Source organism: Elephas maximus, chromosome 25 (assembly GCF_024166365.1).
Source record: "Elephas maximus indicus isolate mEleMax1 chromosome 25, mEleMax1 primary haplotype, whole genome shotgun sequence".
Classification (NCBI taxonomy): domain Eukaryota; kingdom Metazoa; phylum Chordata; class Mammalia; order Proboscidea; family Elephantidae; genus Elephas; species Elephas maximus.
In genome coordinates this window covers 47,205,929-47,227,545 of record NC_064843.1, presented here as the reverse complement: position 1 = coordinate 47,227,545, position 21,617 = coordinate 47,205,929, and the positions used below count along the sequence as shown (strand labels likewise).

At 36.4% G+C, this 21,617-nt stretch overlaps 1 protein-coding gene across 5 annotated transcripts in view; it reads right to left on the bottom strand.

The window, feature by feature from the left end:
- PLCB1 (phospholipase C beta 1) overlaps window positions 1-21,617 on the bottom strand; it is an 844,448-nt gene that overhangs the window by 306,643 nt on the left and 516,188 nt on the right. The window lies entirely within an intron of this gene.

The window sequence follows — 21,617 nt, the reverse complement described above, 5'->3', positions numbered from 1 at the left end:
TGGATTAAATTGTGTTCCCCAAACGTATGTGTTTCATTATAGGCCTTTGTACTTGCAGATGGTTTCTTTGTTAAGGTAATTAGATCATACCCAGGTAGGATGGGTTCTAAATCTAAACACTTCTGAGTTATAAAAAGAGCAGATTAGATGCAGATACACACACACACACAAACTGTGGAAGACAGACCCCATGTGAATACTGTCTACAAGCCAACGAATCAAGGAAGGCCTCGGCTCCTGACAAGGAAGTAATTGACAGGCTGAGACCCTGATTTGGACTTTAAGCCTCCAGGACTGTGATGAAATAAATTTGTGACCTTTGCAGCCAGCCACTTGTAATATTTCTGTTACAGCAGCACTAGGCAAATAAGACACACATATTGAAATGAAAACCTCCATCCCTCCCCTAATTCATGGAGACATTAAGATGAAGATGGTAATCCTCATAGAATCAAAATACAACAATGCCATGGAGTACTTGGGCAGAAACGTAGTCACTCACAGCGTGGATGTTCTCCAACATTAAGCACAGATGTAAAGGGATTAGGTGGCTACAGTGAGTAAAATAGTGCACCTGCCACAAATATGTAAATTTCAGTCCTATCCCAAGAACATTCTGGTATCTGTACGTTGGGGCCTGACGCAGTCTTCTCAGAGACAGTTGCATTATACGGGACACCAGAAGTCAGGATCCTTTGGAGATCTAGTCCCGCTGGGAAGAGGAGGTTTCCAAACCTTTTGGTACCCAAAGTAAAACCTAAAACAGGGCTTTATCAGCTTGGCTGCATTTATTTCCCCCCATAGAACAGGACTAGAAGGAAATATGAAGTCCGTGCAGAAAAGTAGCGTCAAATGAATCACTTAGCAGATTTGCAGCCAGGTTTCCCAGCGAGGAGTAGACTTGCTTTTTTATTATGCTAAATGCTGGGCCAACAGGGACTGGTTACTTCCTTAGGCTGGTTATTCTGACCTCCCTTCTGAAGTTTTTATACAAGCCATTCTTACAAAGAGTCAAAATAAAAAAATAGCGCAATAAAAAAAGAAATAAAAACTTTCCTGCCAAATTTCTTTATGTGGCGCCATTCATTTTCCTCTCCTTAGTTAATAAAACTTTCTCCTCTGTTTGACTACAGGAAGAGAAACATTTTCAGGTAAGTTATGAAGAGAGAAAACCGTTTCAAAGCTGTGCCCAATATAACTGAAACCTCAACTCGACTAACAAGTCGAGAACTTATTAAGTACATCAAGTCCTCTCGAAAGATCAAATAATTACCACAATTTACATTACCCAGAAAAGGAGCGGAAAAATAAAAATTTCAGAAATAAATAATAATAGCAAAAAAGGGAAGTTTTTAGCATTCTAACATTTATAAATAAAAGATTAAAGGAGAATGTTCAGGAAGAATGGGTTTTTTGTGAAGGCTAATTCAAGAATGATACCAGCTGTTCTGTGAAATTATTACAGGCAGTCCTCAGGTTATGTACAACACCTAATTACGAATCAACCCTATTATACTAAGCCTATTATATCAAAAATTTGAAGTCCATACAATGGTCCATAATAACAAACTGAGTGCTAGTTTGCAACACACATTGAAATATTATACTACTATTGTATTATTATGTTAAAGATATTTTAGTTACCTGGAAGTGTTTTTTATGCATAGAAAGGTACACCGTATACTATATATGAAGACAAACATTTGATTAACTGATGTTAGATATGAACCACACCTGTTTCAACTTAACCCACAAATGCGACTTAAAGACAGACTTAGGAACTTGTTCATAATCTGGGGACTGACAGTAATTGCATCACAGTTTCTGAAGACCGTTGAGGCAAGGTTATAAAAGAAAATAGATTTTATCAGTGCTTTCAATTTATTTTTGGATACTTGAAAGAGAAAAATCATTCTCAGGATCGGTGATTAGATTCTACCAATATTTTTACTACTATAGCTTTTAATGGGAAAAGACTTGAGAACGAATTGGCTTTTCCACTATTGTATTTTTCCTTAAAATTACACATTTTCTTGATCTATTTCATTTTTACTACCACCAAACTTGGTTATGTTAGCATTTTCCTTTGAGAAAAAATTTCATGTTTCCTTTTTTTGAACACAACATCCTAAGCTGACTTGGCTGTATGGAACTGCCCACCCCCCTCCAAAAAAAAAAAAAAATTACAGTGGAATCAGCTCTGACTTATGGCAGCCCCATACGGGTCAGAATAGAACTGTGCTCCTTGGGTTTTCAGTGGCTGCCAGGCCTTCCTTCCAAGGCATTTCTGGGTGGATCTGAACCTCCAATGTGTTAACCATTTGCACCACCCAGGACCCCACTTACAGCCCCATTCCTCATGACTGAGCATATTGAGCTGTGAGGGGTATGCTGAAAAAGATATTTGTCTCTTCAAGTGCCAAGAGCTGTCCTCAGCTGTTTTCAGCAGAGGAGACGTCAAGGAATACGCAAAGCCAGTATTACCTGGAAGGACAAGCAGCAAAGGCATCAAGTTTTTAAATGACCTTACTGGTGGAAAGAATTTAATAGAAACAGGTGTCTAAAAAAGTTGTTGTTTCTGGGGTAAGTTACTCTCAGGTCTGGGAAAATAAAAGTTTTACTTCAAAAATTAAAAACAAAGTCAAAATAATAACAACAAAAACCTATAAACAAAGTACATCCAAGTCACCCCTTCCCCAAAAACTAGTCTGTCAAGGAATTTATGTCTGAGTTTCTCCTCATTTATTGAAGGGTTTGCCTACTCAAATGCATTTCTTGGTCTCTGCAATTGATACAAGTTCTTTGAAATTTTTACAAAAAAAAAAAAATCTCTATAACTCTGCAAAACTTTCATTTCTCTGTTGGAGAACACTAAAGAGTATTGCTTAGAAAAAAAAAAAAAAGAGGCGACTTATGCTTTGAATTTCATTTTTTGCTAAGCTGTCACCCAAGGCCTGCTTTCAGCAGAGAATATTCTAGATGTGACCTCATAGTTGGAATTAACTGGACCAGTTAAGAAATTCTGGGAGCTGTATTTTATCTGTACATTTAAGATAAGTTCTAGATCATATCGATTCCCATAAGAGTTGCAAAATAAAGATTGATCAGCTCATTTTCTTGCAATCAAGATTTATAATTAAATTAGTTCATGTCTGTTGCAAAAAAAAGTCCAGTTCTGCTCTTGTTAAAGCTCAACTAGAGATGCCCATTCCTAGGTAATAGGTCATTGAAGAAAATAAAGACTGTTCTACACCTTAGAAGCAAGGACTCAATAGTAGCACGTGTTACTGTAATTATAATACACCATTTAAAACATTAGCAATTAGTGGAAGAGAGGAACAAAGGGTAAAGGACTATTTATTATAAAAAGAGTTAAATGTCACCTTGAACCCTCACTCGTTATTTTGACTTTAAAAGAAAAACTACAGTATTACTATGTTGGATATCCACAAAATAAAGCATCTTTTCAAGACCTCTAGATTTCATTTTTGATACCAAAAGCATTTTTAGTGCAGACAGTATACCTTACTTGTTTCTCATCCCCATGAAATATATCTTTATTGGATTTTAGATTTATTGAACAGTTTGTTTATTAGGTTAATTTTGTTCCCAGCACTTAATGCAATCCTCTCAATCCGAGTTGCAGTTATCTAGATGTAACTTTAATCAATCATTCGTACGAAGAAACAGGCTTGTGAAAGTCTTTCCATTAATGCTCAGGACAATAGTGGAAACGAAAGAGATGGATTCCTTGTTATACTTAAGTGACATTCATATGGTTGAGCTTCACAAGGACAAAGCTACCTTTTCTTTGAAAAAAAAATTCTTTGAAGGCACAGCAAACTCATTTTTTTATGCCTTATTAGTTTTTTTTTTTTTTTTATTCAAGTTTCATTGCAAAGAAAAGATATTAATTTATTTTCAGGGTGAATCTCCATGAATTCCTTGAAGTCAACATTTTCATCTAAAAAAAAAAAATAGATAACAAGTTTCCTTCAAATCCAGTGCTTCTCCTTACAGTGGTGTCATTAGAGTTGGTGTCACCCAATGCGGTAGCTCATGGTGTCACTCCCCCCCCACGCTAATTATCACAATATTGTAGCTGAAACACCAGAAAATTTTCATAAATCAGCCACTATAAAAACACCAGCAGCAACGAAAACAACAGAGTGTGCTTGTAGCTCATGTAGACAAAACCACATAGTTCAAAGCTTCATTGTAATTGGGTAACAATGACAGCTCTGACTGGAGTGCATTAGGAGGTTCAAAAAGTAAATTAGCATAGAGTTTTAGCCTTGTAGGGATATTGATACATGTAAGCTGTGCTTAGGAAAAATGTTTTTGTTGTTATGACAAACTGGGGATTTTTAATAAAAAATAATACACTTCTGCTGGAACACTTTGCAAAATTTTATAGACAGTCATCTTGGTATCACCCTCACTGACCGTGTCACCTGGTGTGGTCCGCACCCCTGACGCCCGTCTAGTGACGCCACTGTCTCCTCACACGTCTTTTTTATAAATGTGATGCAGATGTTGTCTTTACTGGAATGTATCAGTAGCTTAGGCAGCTCACAGAGCCAGTGAACTTTTTTAGATAAAACAGTATCTACTTGCATCATGATAATTCTGAAATACCCTGTCAGGAACATTTTCCCACACAGAGGTTAAGATTTGCAGGGTGTTACTGACTTTTTATTTTTTCCTCCAATTGACAGATGAGGGTCCTTGGATATTTCTTTAAATGGAAGAGGTAGAAGGAAAACAGACTGATGATGGTAAAGAAAAATGATTATGTATAAATACTAGAAGGAAAAAGAGCTGCAAAGCATTGTCCTTCATATCTCACAGTAGTATTATAAAAAGATTATTCATATTTGTCTTGAATAGAATGGCAATAAATATGTATTCAATTCATTGGCAGCCTCAGTGAAGAAATTTGTTGGTGGAGAAAAAGCATTTTTTTTCGTTGGCCTGGGCATGTTTTTCCATGCAAAATAAAGTGGCATGAGTTATTGAACTAAAGCTAACCCACTATTCAAATCCAAAAGAAAAAAAAAAAATAGTTCAGAAGAAATGTGAAGACAACCCTCTAGAAAAATATTCACTTTGGTCCTGGGCATTTCCATGCAGCTAAACATTTGGTTGTCCTTGGGAATGAGAAAAGAAGAGATAAATAAAATTCGAGGAGAATCTATAAATAACATTCTTGCCACTGATTAAAAATTAAACTACTTGAAGTTTTCCTCATCTCCATGAACAAACCCAGGGTCTGGTTTAATGTAGTTTCAAAAAATAGGAAGGAAAGAAGAAGGTGTGTGTGGAGGGGTGGCTTTCAAGCAGGCTGACAGTAAGAAGAAGCAGAAAAACGGGAGTGAAATAAAGTGCCCACATTCCATGGAATAAGTTAGTCCCAGAATGTGGAGACGTGCCAGGGAAAGAACTCAAGAGCTGGATAAATGCTATGACTCTGCATTTCAAGGAGGTGCGTTATCTGAGGTGGGTTGCCAGGTTTCAATATGTATGTTTGGCTTACAGTATGTTTGTCTTGATACCCCAGAAACAGATACCAAGTCAAAAACCTGGGTGCAAGTTGTTTATTTCGGAGGTGATTACAAGAAGTGCAGTGAGAGAATGGGAAGATGAGACAAGAAAAGAAAAACAATAAACACTGTGTTAATGAACAGTTTACCACTTCGGGCAACTGAATCTCTCTTACCAGGGACACTCTGACAGAGTGGGAAGAACATCCCTAAGGGGCCTGCATCACAGATGAGCCGAAGATGGGCTCTGTGTATTGGCCTCAAGTTGTCGACTTTTTCATAGCAAGTTGAGGCCCTTTAGCCCCAAAAAACTCGCCAGTGCCAAACTCAAATTTGTACATAGCCAATTGTTTTAAAAATAGCCCAAAGAAGCAGATTTTTGGCTGCCTGGGTGGCAAAGTGGTTAAGCGCTCTGCTACTAACCAGAATGTTGGCAGTTCGAGCCCATCCCAAGGCAGCTTGGAAGAAAAGCCTGGCAATCTGCTCCAGAAAGATTTCAGCCATTGAAAAGTCTACCGAGCAAAGTTCTGCTCTGAAACACATGGGGTTGCCATGCATTGGAACTGACACAAGGGAAAGTTTTTGTTTTTGTTTTTTTTTGGAGCAGTTTAGCCACATACAGCCTGCCTGTTTTATATACACCATGAAACTGCAACTAACATTTGTTAAAAAAAAAAAAACCCTAACTAAATAAGATAAAACCCTATAGTTAAAAGGACCCCCAGATACTTCTGTCCTTCAGAGTTCTCTGACCTAAAGACTAACCACGTTGCTGCAGAAGGACCTCATCAAGACTTACATAAGCCCCTTTTACTCTTCCCTGTTTTTTTTGTTCCTTTGTTTTTCATGCTCTCCTCCCTTTTTGGTGGCTGCCTGTACAGCTTGCCTTTGGTAGACCTCCTGCTGTGTGGACAGCCCTCTGCCTGTGGCTGTCAATGAATGTACCCTCCTCCCCCCTAGTTGCAGTTGAGTCTATTTGGATTCATAGTGACCCTGCAGCACAGGGTAGAACTGCCTCATAGGATTTCCAAGGAGCGGCTGGTGGATTCGAACTGCTGATCTTTTGGCTAGCAGCCGAGCTCTTAACTACTGTGCCACCAGGGCTCCAATGAATACACAGCCCCAATAAATAGCTTAATGTGCAACACTCTCTTGTGGTCACTTCTTGATCAGTCCCAAATTGCCCAAAACTCATTACTGCCTGGAAACTGGACTATTTATCTAGAAACTCCCATCTGTCATTGGTTGAGAGTTGCTCCTGGGGTGTTAACTCGGTGGTTTTTCTGGCCAGAAAACATTCTGAGGACTATTTGGAAACTCTCTGCAGGTAACCTCTAGGGCTGAGCCAATGAAATCTGAGTGGGCTATAAAATGCCATTTACAGTGTTGAAGGGGTGAATAGAAGAAATAATAAATAAATAAATAAAAATTGTCCTGATATTCATTGATCTTCGTATATACTATGGGATCCACAGTTGAAGAAATTTCATTAGGTAGGTTATCAGGTTTAGATTCCTGACTATTTAGTTGTAACTAAAAAAATAATAAATATAACCACAATAAGTTCTTTTAATTTGTAACTGTGTGTCAAGCACCATTCTAGTTTTCTATCATTTTTTTCCCTCATTTAATTTGCAAAGCTATTGTTCTCAGCTTGCAAGAGAACTATGAGGTTCAGGGAAGTATTTACTCAAGTTTACAAAATACTCTGCAGGGAGATTTGAATTCTAATACATCTGACTGTAACGTCTAAGCCTTTTTCATACCATGCGTGTCACTGAGTGTATCCAATTTGAGTGGAGTTTATATAAAAATAGTGCAAATAGTTCACCTGGCAGAATAAACTTAAATACACCAGCATAGAAACATAAAATAATTCAAATGTGTAATTAGAATGGAAAGAAATACGGCCTAATGGTACCACTTGCCTTCCCAGGAAAGCATGGATGCTAAACAGTCAAGTTTCATCATCTGATTCCTGAAAGCAGAAATACATGAAATATAAAAATAGAGCTGTTAAAAACAAAAAGTCGATGAAGACAGCAGTAAGCTTGCTCCTCATCATCTAGGCCGCAATTGTCAATCAAACTTAAAAATTCTAAAGTATAGATAAGTTGTCATTCATATTTTAAATCACCCCCCCCCCCCCCCGAGCCTTCTTTGACATATATAATCACCTAACAGCCAGCAAAATTCATATGCACAGCCATTACCCCTTGCTGACTCCAGAGCAGAAAAATCCACATGCCCCGGGGGTAACAGTGTGTGCGAGGCAGGCAATTAGGCATCATATGTTTCTTCCCATTTAAAACCCCCTCAGAAAGGGCGAAATGCATTACATTCCCCTTCAACTTTCAGGGGAGGTCAGAGCTTTTAGGCAATTCTGAGTATTGATATGCCCGAGATTCAGAAGAATAATGAAGCCTATTTGCTAAAAGAATGCCGGATACATTGAGTGATTCCACTTCACCTCCTCGATTGTTGAATTCTTTATTGGTGAGATATTTTTCCCCTCTAGTTATAGCTGCCTCCTCACAAGACACTCTGATACAGTTCCAAACCAAAAAACCAAACCCATTGCCTTCAATTAATTCCTACTCATGGCAACCCCATGTGTTGATACAGTTGGATGTTACCGAAAGGACTTCTAGAACCCAGAACATAATTTAAAATCAAGCACATCCAAAAAGAGGCCCAATAATTCCTTAATAATGACAAACATACACAACGCTCACTTTCTAGTTCCTAGAAAACCCACGTGTCTGTGCTAAGGGCTTTGACACATGGAGGGAGACAGAAGACACTCAGCATCCACCTGCCTGGCTCTGAGTTTTGTTCTGCCATTGAAAAGCAATGTGACCTGAGAAGTTTCCTTAATCATTCCATGCCTTAGTTTTCTCATCTGTAGAATGAGGATAATACTGGTGCCTATTTAAAACTGTTTTTATGAGGAATAAATAATCATATGTAAAGTTCTCAGGGCAGCATATTAGAAGCTTTGAGTACTTGAAAGCTAAATCAATAGCAGGAAAATGACAGACAATAAGAAAGGATTTAATGAATAATTTAATCTCTTATAGGATCTAGTATATATATAAATTTTTTTTTTGCTTTTTGCTTAGTTTGGGTCTTGCCTAGTTGAACCTAGATTTGAGTTTGCATTTATGTACACATGGAGTATGTATATTTGGTTAACTATATTCTAAACACACACATTTTAATTTTTCCTTAATTCGCTCTTCCATGGGAAGCATCATTTGAAGAGTGATAAATTTCAACTAGCTTTGAAAATTAGGCAAGTCACTTGTTTTCTCTGAGCTTCAGCTTAGTTTATGCACAGTGTGGGTGGTAACGGCAATGCCCGCTCATGTTAAAGCCTTACTGTGAAGATCAAAATCTAATCTGCAAACCGTGAAGTGCCACATGTACAAAAAATTAATATCATATAATTTTTGGAGTTACTGACGTGATTATTTTAAGTATGGCATGCAAAATAGCCAGCCAAGAAATGTTAGTTGTTATTTATATTTTTCTCATTAAATATGTAAAGGGTTGTAGGAGTTAAAATGAGAAATTTCCCCTCATTAATTCACTATAGGTAACAGAAGGAGTTTGAAGTAAATGGATAATTTATCTATGTTTCTAAATATAGTTGTGAATATGTGTTTGCTGAAGGCTCTTAAATATTTTAAGATTAAATATTATTTTTAGATTTATTTCCTTTGCTTTATTTATATCTCTTTTCCATTATTCTAAACAGGAGTTAACTGTATTCCATAATGCATGAAGATCAATAATGAATTATAACTTTAAGAACACCAGACTATAAAGCTCTTTACGATTCAAAGGATGGATAAGGTTTGATGTCTATTTTTATAAGGCATTAACTAGTAACATCTAAATGAGCCCTGTCTTAAATATGACTTTGTGTGTGTTTTTCTTTTTGAAAGTAAGAACATGTCTTCTAAAATCCCGTATTATCCATCCAAATTACATGAAGACCAAATTATACATGAAGCCCAAAGCTGTCATCTCTGAGACCTCAACTTGCAATGAGGAAAATTTATCTTGAGAGTTATATGAATATGCCTATTCAGTAAGATGAGACAGGTTAATCATATTTCCACACCACAAGGCTAGCACCAAAAGTTTTATTGCAATTCTAAACAAGGAATGAAAAGGGAATTCAAGGAGTTTGAAGCTCTTTCAATTTTGTGAAAATCTGGAGAAATTATTCAGTGTCCTAAGGACAATTTTTTTTTTTTAGTATTTTTAATACACCTTTGCAGTTTTCCTGTACTAATTAATTTCACGTAATTGTTTTTCCTTCCTTCTCAAATCTCATTTGCTCTCTTTTTTTTTTTTCCTCTTTTCCTCTCCTCTTAGCCATCTTTTCTCTCATCTACCAAAGTTTTCCCCTGGGAAGTTTGTGAATCTTTTGGAATCTGGCAAGTCAAGTGTTCTTCTTACATCTTACTAAGAAGACAACACTTCTCCCTTCTTAAAAAATTTAATCTTTTAAAAAAATATACATAGCAAAGGATATACAATTACAACAAATTCTATGTATACAATTCAGTGACATTGTGTAACCATTCTTGGTATTCCTTTCCAAGTTATTTCACCACCATCAACATATAGTTACTGCCACCTAAGGTTCTCATCTAACCTATTGAGATGCTATCGTCCGTTTGATCCCACATAGATAAACCTTTGAGAGAGCACAATGCTCAAGGCAGATATACTTTACTAAACTGTTGTTTGGTTCAAAGTGGACTTGGAGAAGAGTTTTGGTTTGAGGTTTAAGGTTTAAAGATTATCTTAAGACAATAGAATCAGGTGTTCACCCAGCCTCAATGGCTCCAGAAGTTCTGGATTCCTTTGTAAATTTGAAATTCTGTTCCATTTTTATCCTTTTTGATCAGGATTCTTCTACAGAATCTGAGATCAAAATGTTCAGCAATGGTAGACAGGTAACATCCGGTTCTGGTCTCATGGCGTAGAAGGCAGATGTTTATAGTGGCAGTATTTCTATGAAGACAACATTTAACACATGAAATGTTTTGGGATGAATTGTGATGTCACTCAGATATATATTAAAGGAGTCAAGCTATCTTATTGTAGGGGATTACCTGAAATTTTACGTTTCTCTAGTTCTCTAATTCATTCAACTATTTGCTAACCAATAGCAAGCACTGTCTTAAAACCGGTAAAAACCAAACCTGTTGCCTTTGAGTTGATTTCAACTCATAGTGACCCTATAGGAGAGAGTAGAACTGCCCCATAGAGTTTCCAAAGAGTGCCTGGTGGATTCAAATTGCTGACCTTTCGGTTAGCAGCTGTACCTCCTGACCACTACGTCACCAGAGTTTCCAAGCAGTCTTAGGTGCTGGATAAACACAGCAGACTAAGAAGTGGGATTAAGAAGATACACATACTCTCCTTTTTTACTTTAATGATTCCCACTTAGTACCTTTTTGTGAAATGTGGAAAATATTAGAAGGTTGGCTTACAATTTCATTTCAATCTATAAGTGATTTCCTAGTATTGCTGAGTAATTTCTGCAATTACATTCCATAGGGCCAGGAACAAGTTGCCTTCAGTGGAATACTGGTAAATGTTTCACAGAGACTTAAAAAAAAAAAAACCCAAACACCTGAATCCAAAAAATGAAACACATAAAAATCCACAGCCTTGAATTGTAGCATTTGCCGATTTTCAAGGTGTGAATACTCCCACCACAGCCAATTTCGAGTTCCCACATGACATCATTGAACGTGGAGCTGGGAAATGATGTGCAGTAGCACCCGACTATATAGTATTTCATTATACAGCTGCAAGAGCTGTAAATAACCTCAAGGTCATAGAAAATAGTAAAATGTAAAAAAAAAAAAAAGTTTAATTTATAATAATTTATATAATTTCATTTAAAATAATGGTTATGTGTAACAACTGGAAGCAAAATCACCAAAAAGTTACTAAGTGACTCTCATGAACTGGGATGAGCTGTCTCCAGCACACCACTGGTTGCATCCAAAGGTGGTCTGTAAACGTTAAAACCTGGAAGAAGAGAGATTGCTATGCTATTGGGAAACTTGAAAAGGCCTCAGTTTGAACAGCATTACCCTAAGTCCCTTTAAGGCATCAACTTTTCCATGTTGGCCCTCTTCTCTGCCCTCCTTATTCCTGGCAGGAGACTGCTTCATGATGGGTTTTATTGTCACACGTCCCTCTCCTTGGGCCTTGTTTTCAGGACCCTACTCTGGGCACTCTTCGACAATGTCTTATTGTGTAGACACAAGTTTTCTGTGTTCTGTACCCATAGAACTGGGTCCTGGAGTATCTTCTAATACATTTATAGTCAAAGAGAACTCAGAGTGAAACACAATAAGGGCATTTCACCTCAAAGCATAATGACTTGTATGCTTTCTCCTTCTGAGAGGATCTGTTTCTATGAGGACACTCTGGTATTGACTGATACCCCAAACGTTCCTGTGTAGAAGGTTCAGCATTTGCCTAGAGTTTGTGGACCTTTGCCTCAAGTTCTTTATTCATCCAGTGAGTAAATGTTTATTGAACACCTACTATTTGTTTGGCTTTATGCTGGATGATGGAGCTCCATTGATGAATAAAACAGATACTATACTCGTCCTAGTGGTGTTTACAATCCAGTGAGAGAAAGAGACACTAAATTAGTTTAAAAATCTCATAAATAAATGTTAAGCTTCCACAGTGAGGAGTGCTGTATGACAGCTTAGTAGAGGAGTCTAAGCTAATTAATGGATTCAGGGAGGGCTTTCTTAAGGGAATAATAGATGAACTGAAATTTGAAAAACATATAAGAGTCTTAATCAGGTGGAGGAGGGGCCACGAGAGGCGCTTCAGCAAAAGAACTACGTATGCTTATGGCAGGAGGAGGAGCAGGAAATATGAGAAACTAAAAAACTAGCAGAGAAGATTGAAATGAAACCTAAGGGATAGCCAGGCAGCCAGACTTGGGTAGGATATGTGGTCTGTCTTTGTTAAGGAGTTCTAAGCCATTGAGCAAAGGGAAGCCATTGGGTATTTTAAGCAGGGGAAGGACAGCACTTAGTATGCTAAAATGTGGAGGACAGATAGGAGGGGAGGTACCTGCAGTGTTTCTGGTGGCAGAGGCTAAGCAGCTTGGTCCAGGGGGTAGCTGGATAGATTTGAGAGATATCCAAGAGGAAAAATCAGCTTCATCTAATGATGGATTGAGTTTTGGGCTTGAAGAGATGGAGGTGTCATCAATATATATTTTATATATTTTTTCTCTGTAATATAGGCCAAAAAGCCAAATGAAGTACGTACACCTACAGAACACTTTGAAAGGGACTTAAAGGGGTGGGACGCATTTTGGATAAGTCTCCATGGATGACAGATGTTAACAAAGATTTCTGTGCACGTTTTCATTCAGTAATGAAAGGAGACACTTGAATCATAAAGGCACTTTGTCAAAAAGTGTCAATTTCCAAAACGATGATGTTTGATGGGGGCGGGGTGGGTGGCTTTGAATAGTGATTTAGGACAAAAACAACATCTTAAAAGAGTGCTATGTTACATGTTTCTCTACAAATGTAACAAAAGAAACCGGAATCACTGTCTTTCTTATGAATTAGTTTTCCCAAATCTAAGATTTGCAAAATTCTTAAATATTTCAGTAGCATTTTCAAGGTAACGTGTATAATCAAAACCACTCAAGCACATAGGATGGAATGGTATGTAGCTTTTAAAAGTCATGTTAATGAAGAATTTAAAAGAATAAACACTTATGGAATTATTAGGTGAATCAGTGGCACTACAGATTTGTACATATCAGATGATGTTAATTGTATATGACTATGGGTTGGGTTATAAGTATAGAGGTAGAAGAAGGCCTGGAGATCTACTTCTATAAAGATCATAGCCAAAAAAACTCTATGGACCAGCTGTACTCTGTAACACATGGGGTTACCATGAGTTGGAAGTGACTCAATGGCAATGAGATAAGACTGCAAGGAACTAAAACAAAAAGTTAGCACTCTTGATTTCTATGTAGTGAGATCATTAAGTGGTACTTTCCTCAGATGAAAGACACTTCTGAGTATGAAGATACGGGATAGCTTTGTAAAAAAATTCAAGCAATTCAGAAAAACACGATGAAATAAAATTGACTCTGACTCGTTAGCCAGAAGCAGCCACTGAAAACATGCTGGAGAACAACTTTCTAGACTTTCTGTGATGATGGAACTCTCCCATATCTGTGTTAACCAATACAGTAGTCACTAGCCACATGTGCATATCGAATACTTGAAGTGTGGCTAATGCAACTGAGAAACTGATTTTTAATTTGATTTAATTTAAATTAATTAAAATTTAAATAGCCATATGTAACTGGTGACTACCAAATTAAATTAGATAGGGCAATTCTAGACATTTCTTCACATAAATTATCATCCACCACCTAAATTATACATACAACTAATTTCATATAAATAGGGTCCAGGTACCCATATTTGTTTGTAACTTGCCTACTTATCAACATATTAAGGAAATCTTTATAAATACAGACATATACTGACTTTTTAATTGATTTTGCAGCATTCCATTGTATAAAACCAAAAACCAAACCAGTTGCCATCAAGTGGATTCTGACTCATGGCAACTCCATGTGTGTCAAAGTAGAGCTGTGCTCCATAGGGTTTTCAGTGGCTGGTTCTTCTAAAGTAGACTGCCAGGTCTTTTTTCTGAGGGCTCTCTGGGTGGACTAGAACTTCCAATCTTTCATTTAGTAGCCAAGTACGTTAACTGTACTACCCAAGGACTCCATTCCACTGTATAGATGCACTGTAATTTATTTAACACATCTCTTATCATTGGGCAGGTTTAAACAATGCTTCAATGAATTTATATGTCTCATGTACACTTGACTGATTATCTACTTGGAATAACTTCTATAGGGCAGAAGGGTATGCTTATTTCAACTTGTGATACATATTGTCTAGGGGTCTCTAAAATGTCTCTAGTAGTTTATAACCTCATAACACATGATATCCATACTGCCACCAACACAGATTATTGCCAGTCTTTTCATCTTTGATAATCTAATGAACGAAAAATGATCTATTATTTTTATCCGCATTTTTAAAATTACTAATTATGGTAAGCAACACTTCCTATTCATTTGCCATTCGCATGTCTTATACATTCTGAACTATATTTCTCTTTTTCTTATTGTCTTATAAGTAGACTTGTTTTTTTATTAACCCTTTTTTTTTTGCCTGTCATATATGTTGCGATATTTTTTCCAAGTGTACCATTTGTCTTAACACTTGTTATGATGTATTTTTCCCTTATAGAAATTTTTATTTTTTTGCTTTTCAAGTCTATCAATCTTTTTCATTACTTTTTTGTTTATTGTCATGTGTGGCGAGGCCTTCATTAACTTGATATTACAAAAATATTCAATTTAAAGACTTTTTTTTGCCGTCATTCTTTTGTGTACTTGGCAAATGTTTTCAAAGACAATTTACTCTAAATATGTTACTGTAACATCAAGGATATAATGTTTTTAAACAACTAAGAATCAAGCTTTATCTTAGATAGGAACTTGGCAACAGTAATATTTGTTTCCTTTTGGCTCACGAATGCTAGACTTATTAAAACATAAGAATTGGCTAAAAGTTAACAGACAGCCCAGAAGGAAGCCTGGTCATAACCATGCTCTGAATTCCCCTAGTGAGGTAATTATAATATTCACAGGTATGCTTAATGGGCATGAATAATACTTCACAGTCAGGTTCCCGAACCTCAGTACCCAAGTGTCATTTACTGTTGAACTCATCACTCCCAGAAGGCCTTCTGAAGCTGTCTCCCCTGAAATGGCTCTGCAGTAGTGGTGCTATAATACCCGAACACTTGAATAAAAATGCCACAAATGATGGTGGCATTTTACATGGTTGCCTTTTTGGCTAAGTGTGTTAATGCATAGGGGAAATTACAAATTCAGGATAGTAGCAGTACTGGACACTCCTTTAAGAACCTTTAAACTTTTCTTTTTGAGAAATAATTAAAAAGAAGTATATTTAGACATTTAATGTACACCCATTAAACCCATTACTGTTGAGTTAATTCCAACTTATAGCGACCCTATAGGACAGAGTAGAACCGCCCCATAGATTTTCCAAGGAGCACCTGGTGGATTTGAACTGCCAACCTTTTGGTTAGTAACTGTAGCACTTAATCACTATGCCACCAGGATTTTCCTTTAATGTACACAGTAGAGCCAGTACTCACAATTCCAAGCTCTATTGCTCTGTGGTTAAAAGAAAGCAAACAACAGCCTTGTGCCCACACATCTCACATCAGACCTTAAGCAGGGCCATATCTGGGAGTCATGTTTCAATATGGTATCCAGTTAGGAACAAAAGTCCTCCCTCGAAAGTCATTAATAGATGGTGACTTCCTCGAGATTGTCTCAAAAAATGTTCTTTGTACACAGGAAGTACTTCTGTTTTGTTAACTACGATGGTAGTTAAATTTTTGTGTAATGAAGCTGTGCTGGAGAAAGGGCTAAAGCCCTCTGTGGCACAGAGGAATCAAATAACCTGGGACATATGGCTCAGCCAGTAATTAGGGCAGAAGGGTGTGGAATAGCCTACAGGTCTGTGGGGTTTAGTGGCCCATGGTAATCCTATGCCCCTAGGAAACATAGGATTTAGTGCTTCTGGGATATGTAAATCAGATGGTAATGGAGGCCTCCTGGTGAAACCACTGGAATTCAACTAGGATCATGGTACAGAAGATGACTTTATGGTACAAGCAAATAAATAAAGGCAAGAGAAGATGAGACACGAAATTCCATACCACTGGAGTGAGGGGTAACAACAAGCTGTCATTTATATACCACCCTTCTTCCCACCTTGCCCCTCCAATGAATTGCAAAGATGAGGACTTAAGGATTGCTTTCTTCAAAACTGCCTTTAGAATTTTATATCATAGACTCCCAGGCATGCTGCACTTAAGTGACTTTTAGTATAAAAATTGATTCACTAATACCACCAAAAATATTCCAGAAAGCTTTACAAATACCATAAAATATTTCTTTCACCTGTTCTTGTGTTTGTACCTCCTCACCCCCCACCCCCCGCCATTTATTCAATAAACGTTATACCTTTACTGCCATTCCCTATGCTAGGGTTATGATTATGAATGAGGCATAGTCTATGCCCTAAAGGTGATAAAGATCTGGTAAAGAAGAAAAATGCATAGACAGAGTAAATAAAGGGAAGAATGTTTTTAAAGTACAGAATGAGGGAGCCTAGGTGTGCTTAAGGATGTTAAAAAGGGTAAGACTTAAAGATAGTCGGTTTCTCAACAGACAAAACTTGGGGTAACTACATTTCTTGAGAGTTTGCATACACATGATTAAAGCTATGGAAATGTTTTTGAAATACCAGTGGAAACAATAGGAAAGTTGATCAAACAGCACTGAATATTTCATCATAGTTAAAAACTCAGCCAGTAAAACGCCATAAATTGTATTGGCCAATTAAATCTCTTCTAGTCCATGTTACCAGAGCCTTCCTGGTAATTCTAGCCCTCAGGAAAAAGTAGTTTTTACATGTTTTGGAAATGGGACACATGCAGAAGTCATGTTTTCAGGGATTAAGGAACTCATTTTTTTTTTTATTATAAAAATAAATTCTTTATAGAGGCATCTAACATTTTAAAATAACCAACCCAGGCTGATAAAGGGGTACTCTGATGTGAATGAACTACCCACAGCTGAAACTTTTCTAGTAAGACCCCTCGTTAAGGATATTGATGCTTTTTGTTTGTTTGTTTTACCTTATATAAGGGATTTTAAACACTGAGGCTTAGCTTTATCAAAACCAAAGTATTTCCTTGTATCTCACAAGCAAGAATTCAAGAAGATATGGTCCAATGACACCATTTTTATCTCTTTCATACATGTTTTCTTATCCTTGGAAACACAAAGGTATTTAGCTTAAAATAAAAAAGTACTTCCATATAGGACTTGGCACAAGTATGTGATGTGTGCCAACTTCTATCCACTTTCCCACTCCACGTAACCCTGTATAAATTAATATTTAAAAAAATTTGAAATAAAAGTGTAAATTTCCTTAAAGTATATTGAGCCTAGGTTGATTTTCTAGAAAGCGTGAAAAACATTCTTAAATGCTGATGGTTCATCATTTAATTAAGGTTTATTTTAATTCGGCAACTGTCTTAAATTAAAATATAGTTACATAAAATGAAACTTCTTATCACTATCAAATTTGGAAAAACATCATCATAATTTGGAAAAACATCCATAAATGAACAATATGCATAAAAACTGGTATACAAGTCATTAAAATACACATGTTCGGAGAAGCACTACTGGAATGGTAGAATAAGGGCCTCCAAAAATCCACTTCACTGTAAAGCAATAAGAATACTGGCAAAAAATGTCAAATTCAAGTTTTTTGGAACTCCAGAAATAAACTGAAGTCTTGCAGGAAGAGTTCATATTCAGAAAAGTAGCTGAATCTTGATAAAAACAGTGAACTTTGTGACATACTAACTTCAGCTATCTCTAGCCCTATTTCCCCAGCTCCACATTTCCACAGTAACCTTGGAAACCAGCAGTATGACGGCTACGGTAGTTGTAAAAATCAGCAGCCTAGCACTTATTGGTGAGGTAGAGAGATATAACGTGACAGAGCTCCTCAAAAAGCACCAACCCCATAAAATTGTCACTATTGGACCTGTTAAGTTCCTTAGAAAAGTCCAATTCATAGGACTTGTCTTTATTTGGTCTGACTCAGAACTTTCTTGGCAAGAAAAGCCCTATCCTCGGTTTTTTTTTTTTTTTTTTAAATCAACAGTAATTAACATCACAGCTGCCTGAGGTAACAATACAAAAATATGGGGTAATTAAGAGGCTGACTAAAAAGCTTAAAAAGAAAATCTGGGGAATGAGAAATCCACAGGGAGCTTTGAAAATATTCAGTATAATCTTGGGGTCTAAAAAGGCCACGAATATGTGTAGACCTATGCAAATGACCTGGAAAGACTTGAGAATGCACTAGTTTCTCACCTCTGGATGACCCTGAGGCTCTGTGAAAGCAGAGAATTAAGGTGAAGGTAGAGTTGTATACTGTTAGAGCATTTACTCCATGCCCCCAAACATGCAGAGTCTCTCAGCAAAGGTAGGGGATTTCTTTGTTCAAGGCATTTGAGGAAATAAGATGTTTACTAAGCTAATCGGGCAGAGACTTTAGTGGACACATGTGACAAGAATATAGGCTTTACAGAATTGGTCCAGAAAAATTACTAAACAAACAAATAGCAAAACAACAGCAAAAACAATAAACCCTGGGGAAAGGGTTAACTTGACATCCAAAGTTGCCACATCATATTATTTAAAACGCTCATTTTCAATAAAAAAAATTCGGAGACATTCAAAGAAGCAAGAAATTATAGCCTGTATACAGGAAAACAAGTAGTCCATAGGTTTTTTTTTCCCCCTGAAGAAGGATAGATGTTGAACCTAGTAGACAAAGACTATAAGAACTGAAGGAAACCATGTTTGAGGAATTAAAAAGTATGATAATGTTGTCTTATCAAATAGGGAGTATGGATAAAAAGATAGAAATTATACATATGTTTTTTAAAATGCCAAATAGAAATTCTGGAGTTGAAAATTAACTAAAATGAAAAATTCACTATAGGGGCTCAGCAGCAAATTTGAATAGGCAGAAGAAAATAACACTTTCAAATCAGACTTGAAGATAGGTCAATTGACTTTATGCAGCCTGAGTAACAGAGAAAAGAATGAAGAAAAATGAACAGAGTCTCAGAGACCTATGGAACACCATCACGTATGTTGATGTACATGAAAAGGTATTCTCAAAAGAAGAGGAGAGAAAGAAAGAGTAGAAAGAGGATTTGAAAAAATAATGGCCAAAAAAGATAAAAATATCATTTAGAAAACTTTCATCATCCTAAAAGGAAACCCCTTACCCATTAGTTATATGATAAAAAATATATATGTGATTAAAAAAAACATTAATATACATATCCAAGAAGCTCAACAAACTGCAAGTAGGATAAACTTAATGTGATCCACACCTAAACTCGTCACAGCCAAACTGTCAAAAACCAAAGAAAAGAATTCTGAAACCAGAAAGAGAGAGAGAGAAAAAAAAAGATTAATCATTTACAAGGAATTCTCAATGAGATTAACTGCAGATTTCTCATCAGAAACCATGGAGGACAGGAGGCAGTGGGATGACATATTCAAAGAATAAGACTGTCAAGCAAGAATTCTATACAGAGCAAAACTATCTGTCAAAAATGAAGACAAAATTAAGATATCCCCAGATAAAACAAAACAAAACAAAACTGAGTGTTTCACTAGCAGTCTTGTCCTGCAAGAAATATTAAATAGTCTCCTTAAGCGCAATGATAGGACATTATCTAATAACTTGAATCCACACCAGTAAGGTAACCACATAGGCAAATATAAAAGGCAGTATGAATGTATGTTTTGTTGTAACTCTTTCTTTTCTATCCAATATAAATGAAAAGCACAAAAATGTCAAGAATTATAAAACTGTGTTGATGGACTTATAATCCATCTATAAAGATGTAATTTATATGATAATAATAGCATAAAGGAGGGGAAGAGCAAAGTCATTTTATACTATTTAAATAAAGTTTATACTAGGTAATCTTAACTAAATTGTTTTAATTGTAATCCTCAGTGCAACCACTAAGGAAATAACTAAAAAAAATGACAAAAGAAACAACAAGGGAATTAAAATGGTACACTAGAAAATGTTTATTTTACACAAAAAAAGGCAGTAGGGGAAAAAAAGACAGAAGGCATAGAGAAAACAAATTGGACAATGACAGGTGTAAATCCTACCTTATCTGTAGTTACATTAAATATAAATGGATAAAACATTCTAATCAATAGCCAAATAATAGTGGAATGAATAAAAAATAAGATACAACTGTATGCTGTCTACCATATGATACAACTGTAAGAGATAATAGTCTTGAAAATATTATGCTAAGTGATAGAAGTCATTCACTAAAGACCACATATTGTATGAATCTATTTATATGAAATGTCCACAATAGGAAAATCCATAGAAATATAAAGTAGATTAATATAAGGTAGGTTTCCAGGCACATGGGACAGGTTAGAATGGGGGTAATAACTAATGGGTAAGGGGTTTCTTTTTAGGATGATGAAAATTTTCTAAAATTATAAGCTGTGATAATTGTATAAATCTGTAAATATACTAAAATCCTCTAATTGTACACTTTAAAAGTGTATCTCAAAAAGCTGTTATTAAAAAAAAATACAGATGTTTATCTATGTGTCCCTAGAATACCTGTGTACCCTGACTGGTGTGCATACCAAGCTTTCAAAAAGTTGACCTATGCCTTGGACAGAATAAATATGTAAATCATGGAATTAGTGTTTTGGAAGAAAACTTCAAAGTATTTTTACTTCTAGAGGGTGATTAAGTTTTATGGGTCTAATGATAGGTAGTAAATTGAAAGAAAAGAAGATGATGAAAACAGCAGAGGCTGATTTGGTTGTCAGCATTTATACCTTGCATGGCTTTAAACCTGTTGCCATCGAATTGATTCCAACTTGTGGAGACCCTATAGGACAGAGTAGAACTGCATCATAGGGTTTCCAAGGAGCGGCTGGTGGATTCGAACTGCTGACCTTTTGGTTAGCCACCAAACTCTTAACCACTGTGGCACCAGAGAGGATACATTTGACCTGGCACAATGACTTTTAATCCTTAATTTTCTTTAGCTCAACCTTATCCCTCAGACTTCATCCAAATGCTGGGGGTTTTCCACCTTTTGATCTTTTCATACTGATGTTCTGGAATATAAATTCATATGCTTGACCCTGGTCCAGCATCAGAGGGAAACACACAGTTACAATGAAAAAAGGTCTACCTAAATCATTTTTTTAAATCAATAGCCTAATCCTTGATAGCCAACTCTGTTTTTGCTCTACTGACTTGTCTGCTG